Consider the following 6,262-nt stretch of genomic DNA (forward strand, 5'->3'; position numbering starts at 1 on the left):
GGTAAGGGAAGGTATGGGCCTGGGCTTGGGCCCACCTGTCTGCAATGCACTGCACCCACCACTAGACTACTGCAGGGACCTTCATACTGCTCTAATGGACCTGAGTATAACACCTGAAGCTGGCATAGAGGCTGGTAAGTAATGTTTTAAATCACATTTTGGGGGTGGGTGGGATGGGGTTAGTGACCACTGGGGAAGTAAGGAGAGTCATCCCTGATTCCCTGCAGTGGTCATCTGGTCATTTAGGACACTTTTTGTGGCTTATTCGTTAATAAAACAGGCCTAGACCAAAACATCCAACTTATAGCCGTGGATGTTTTTGTTTTGTTTCATTATGGCAGAAAAACGTCCAAGTGTTAGGGATGCCCAGATCCTGCCCTTAACACACCCATGACACACCTCCTTGTGATTTGAACACACCTCTGATGGACTTCATAGAAAAACATCTAAAAATACCTATGTATGTATTTATTTATTTATTTATTTGTTACATTTGTACCCCACATTTTCCCACCTATTTGCAGGCTCAATGTGGATTACATAACACCGTAAAGGCGTTCGCCTGTCAGTTGAGAACAAATACAAGGTTGAATTGTGGTCGAATGAGGTAGGTGTGTGCCGGGCATCGTGAGGGTTGAAGGGAGTGAAGATTGTATATTGTTCAGTACGTTCATTGATTGTGCTGTGTTGCTGGGTGTGGGGATTTACGGTGGGTCGCTATTGGAGCTGGAATTACCGCGGCTGCTGGCACCAGACTTGCCCTCCAATGGATCCTCGTTAAACTATTTAAAGTGTACTCATTCCAATTACAGGGCCTCGAAAGAGTCCTGTATTGTTATTTTTCGTCACTACATCCCCAAGTCGGGAATAGGTAATTTGCGCGCCTGCTGCTTTCCTTGGATGTGATAGCCGTTTCTCAGGCAGATTTATGTCACTTTTTGGATGTTTTTCCCTTTTGAAAATGAGCCCCATAGTCTCTGGAATAATTAACCCCCAGCATCAGATCAGAACTTTCCCTAATAAGATTTAAATTGCTATTGAAGACCCATTATTTTCAGCTGGCATTTAACTTGGTTAATACTTAGCCTGCACATCTTCACTAAGAGTCAGGCTTTTTTGCATGTTTTCATGTTTTATATTTTTTTCTCTTGTTAAAGTATGATTGTGCTCGTTCCTATTCAAATGAAGTTCCTTTCTTTCAGTTTTAAGATCGCAAACCACCTTGATCTATTGTTAGAATAGGTGGTATGTCAAGCTTTAGAATAAACATAATTATGTAAATTAATATTCTTGATCTAAAAGGGGCTTTACAAAAAATTGAGCATAAATGAAAGAATTCCAGGTTTCCTGGTGAGCAAGAAGATAAATGCTATGAAATCTTTCTATAGACAAAAGATCCAAGGCTTCATGAACCACAAGAGCTCCTCACTCTGATGAAGAAATTGTTGCAAGATAAGTTCTGTTCTATTAGAGAACCCAGAATTAATTGTGAGGATCTAATTTATTTCTTTACATTTAAGGTCATGTTGATCAATGATACCTTTGGTCCAATTGTAGAACATAATGTACAAATGGAATCAATAGGTAAATTAGGGGCCCTTTTACAAAAGGGCAGTAAGGGTAGCGTGAGCTTGGTGTGCGGTGATTCGGCCCTACTACAGGGCTCCCAAGGGAGCCCAGTGGTAGTTCCAACTCCTGCTGGGGCACTTCAACCTGGAGAAAAGGCGGCTGAGGGGAGATATGTGTCAGGTTCTCAGGTTCAGAGCCCGTGGGGCTGGGCTCTGGAGCAAACATGAGCCCTTGGGCTGCTGATGAGGAGCGACAGCAGCAGGCAAAACCCACCAACCAACGCTGGGCAAGCACACCAACTCCGGCAGGGACTGCAGGCACCGCCCAGCGAGCCGGAACACATGGACTGGAACACTGGACTGGAATTCCCCAGACTGGAGGACACAGGACTGGAACCCCCCGGACTGGAACACTGGACTGGAATCCCCCAGACTGGAGGACACAGGACTGGAACACCGGACTGGAGCACACCAGACTGGTCCACACAGCTTCACCTGCACTTAGCTACTAAGCCCCCCAGGAGTTGAGCTCCTGGGTTCGAGTAGCTGGCAGGACTTACTGGATACCGGATGACACAGGGACCAGGACTGGAAACAGAAGTGCTCCTAAACCTAAACTGATCTACGTGCTCCCAAGCCCCAAACCAGCAGGAGTGTTCCTAACAGTAAACTGACAAAAGGACTTCCTAAGCCCTATACTAAACAGGAGCTCCTAAGCCCTGCTCAAGAAAGGGACTTCCTAAGCCCTAAACTAACAGAGCAGGGAACTAAACACAAAGCTAATACAGGTGCTACTAAGCACCAAGCTACAAGCAGAGCTCTACACTAACAAGCTAAACACAAAACTAACACGCTACCTAAGCACTGCTCTAGCAAGCTAGATACAAAACTAACAAGGAGCTTCCTAAGTACTACTCTGGCAAGCAACCAGAAGAGCTCCTAGCACTTAAAGGGAAGACAGGGGAGCCACAAGGAAAAGCAGGGAAGCTAACACATAAGCCAAAAGTGATTCTAAATCACCAAACACCAACAGCAAAGACTGCAATGATCCTAATAGCACAAACACCAGAAGTACTTCTAACAGCAAACTCTGCAGTGTTCCTAACAACACCAAACCCTGACGTACTACTATCAGCAACAGAGCTTCCAAAGCCCTACACACAGCAATGCTTCCAAAACCAAGAGGGAAAAGCAGGGAAACCATAAGGGAAAAGCAGGAAAGCTAAACACACAGTCACCAGTGCACACTGTACTAACACTAACCTGGACCTTAGCAAAAGCAAGCAGGGAAACTAGATACAAAGTCAGAAGTGCACACTGCACCACCCTACCTAAAGCAAACACCACCGTTGCAAAGGCTCTGAAGGAAACAACACCACTTCCAGTGTTGCCAGGTGGAAAATTTTTTTCCCACCCAATCCAGCACAAAAACTGCCCAAAACCCGCCCAAACTCAAACCCCGCCCCTGACACCCCCACCCCCGTGTCATCACCCCCGCCCCCGCCGTCACCGGGCCCGCCTCCCCCATCACCAGCCCCGCCTCCCCCGTCATCGGCCCTGCCTCCTACGTCACTAACCCCGCCCACAAACGTCACTAACCCCGCCCCCCGCGGCCGAAAAAGCCGCACAAAAAACCGCCCTGAAGCCCAAAAAACAGCCCAAAAAACCGCAACCCGCCGCGGGCAAAAATTTCCTGCGGCGGGTCGCGGAAAACCGCCCAATTGGATCCTCAGAAGCTTAGCTGAAATTGGGTGGCGGAGCAGGTGGGGGGAAGAGGGGTTGGTGGTTGGGAGGCTAGGATAGGGGAGGGCAGACTTATACGGTCTGTACCAGAGCCGATGATGGGAGGCGGGACTGGTGGTTGGGAGGCGGGAAATACTGCTGGGCAGCCTTATACAGTCTGTGCCCTGAAAAGGACAGGTACAAATTCAAGGTAAGGTTTACACATATGAGTTTGTCTTGGGCAGACTGGATGGACCATGCAGGTCTTTTTCTGCCGTCATCTACTATGTTATTATGTTACTATAAGAGAAAAAGTATTTTACCGGAAGCGGTAAAAGGGCGCCTCGGCACGCAGCAATCTCGTGCATCAACTCCACCGCAGGGCCCCTTTTACTGCCATTTAGTAAAAGGACCCCTTAGCGATTTAGGCACTTTTAATCAATAAATGAGTGATAGATATCCAAGGGCCCAATATTCAAAAAGATTGAACCAGGTAGAAGAGACTCTGGCCGGTTAAATCACATTGAGCATCTCAAGAGAGGATATTCAGAGACATTTATAACCAGATAGTGCTCCTGAATATCCCCTGTCAGTTAGAGCCAGGGTGGTCTGGGAGCAGATTCGGGTGGAATTTATGCAGGCACTGGTGATAGTCATCGCTCCATGGTGAGACTACTACTATGAATACTTACCTTTCTATAGTACTACGAGATGTATGCAGCACTGTACATTTGAACATGAACAGACAGTCCCTGCTCAACAGAGCTTACAATCTAATCAGGAGTTAAAAGCAGTGTCAAAAAGGTGGGCTTTCAGCCTAGATTTGAAGACAGTCAGAGATGGAGCTTGGCGTACTGCTCAGGAAGTATATTCCAGGCATATGGTGCAGAAGGATGAAAGGAACGGAGTGAACGAAACTACACTGGCTCCCACTAAAAGAGCGAATTGCGTTCAAAGTTTGCACCCTGGTCCACAAGATCGTCTACAGAAAAGCCCCGACATACATGTCAGACCTTATAGACTTGCCTATTAGGAACGCAAAAAGATCATCACGCACATTCCTCAAGCTCCAAAGGGCTAAAATACAAATCCATACACGCGACCAGCTTCTCATACATCTGCACGCAACTATGGAATACATTGCCGAAGGCCATAAAAACAACGCAAGACCTAACCATCTTCAGAAGGCTACTGAAAACAGATCTATTCAGGAAGGCATACCATAAACCTCCATCTTAAATACTAAATAACAACATTATACACGATCTATACAAAACCAAACTTTATCACATGACTGCTTAACCTCTCTACTATTAATGATCAAGCATTACCATATATATCATGCTCCATGTATGTTACCATGTATCTATGCACCTTAATGCAATACCATTTGTAATTCTGTTACCCGGAAATGGCAACCGCCACTGTGGCAAATGTAAGCCACATTGAGCCTGCAAATCGGTGGGAAAATGTGGGATACAAATGCTACAAATAATAATAATAATAGTAGCATGTTTGAAGGCATCAAGAACAGTTGCAGTAGAAAGTGAAAGATTGAGGATATGACAGATAGAATTGATAACAGTAGGAGCGATAGTGCTAAGTAGATGGGTGGGAATAGGATTAGAAGAACAGGTAGTCAGTTTGGAGGAAGAAACAAAATGTGCAGTTTCCTCTTCAGTAATTTCAGAAAAAAAAGAAAATGAGGCACAGGTTGAAGGAGGGTTGAGAGAATGGACTGAGGGAAGGAGAAGTAGAGGTGACTTGGTTGAGAATTCAATGCAAAGAAGTGCAGAGTGATGCACTTGGGAAGTAGAAATCCAAGAGACCGATATGAGCTAGGAGATGAGAGGCTGATATGTACAGACAGGGAGAGGGACCTTGGGGTGATAGTATCTGAGGATCTGAAGATGACCAAACAGTATGACAAGGTGGTGGCCATAGCCAAAAGGATGCTAGGCTTTATAGAAGAGGTGTAACCAGCAGGAGGTGTTGATGCACCTGTGTAAGTCATTTGTGAGGCCCCACTTTGAGTATTGTGTTCAGTTTTGGAAGCCATATCTTGCTAAGGATGTAAAAAGACTTGAAGCTGTCCAGAGGAAGGCAACAAAAATGGTATGGGGCTTGCGCCTAAAGACATATGAGAAGAGACTGGAAGACCTGAATATGTATGCCCCAGAGGAGAAGAGGAACAGGGGAGATATGATGCAGACATTTATATATTTGAAAGGTATTAATATAGAAACAAATATTTTCCAGAGAAGGGAAAACAGTAAAACTAGAGGATATGAATTGAGGTTGTGGGGTGGTAGAATTAGGAGTAATGGCTGGAAATTGTTTTTCACAGAGATGGTAGCTGATGCCTGCAATGCCTTCCCAAGGGTGGTGGTGGAGAAAAGCTACTGCTTATTCCTGAATTTAAGTAGCATGGAATCTTGCTACTTTGGGGGATTTTGCCAGATACTTGTAATCTGGATTTGTAGACACATACAGATACAACCTTTTTGGGGTGTTATTTTGTGTACCTGGCACTTAGTATATATTCTAAAAGGAGTAGGTCTCTGGTAATACCAGCCTCAATGGGCCTTTTACAAAGCTGCGCTAGTGTTTTAGTGTGCGCCAAAAATAAGTGTGCACTAAACACTAGAGATGCCCATATATTCCCATGGGCACCTCTAGCATTTTGCACGCTCTAATCATTAGTATGCACTAAAAACATTACTGCTCCTTTATAAAAGACCCCTTCAGTGAGTGAAGTGTCAGAAGCAAATGTGTGTGTGTTGGGGGTGGGGGTGGGATCATGTTGTGTTTGTTGAGTGTATGTTTTGAATTTATTATTATGTATGTTATGCTGTTAGCTGCTTACGTTTAAGCGGGGTATAAGTTTTTTGAATACATAAATACATGAATAATTAAAAACAACGGTGATGGAATTCAAAAAGGCATGGGATGAGCGTAGAGGATCTCTAATT

This window comes from Microcaecilia unicolor, chromosome 13 (genome assembly GCF_901765095.1).
Source record: "Microcaecilia unicolor chromosome 13, aMicUni1.1, whole genome shotgun sequence".
Lineage (NCBI taxonomy): Eukaryota > Metazoa > Chordata > Amphibia > Gymnophiona > Siphonopidae > Microcaecilia > Microcaecilia unicolor.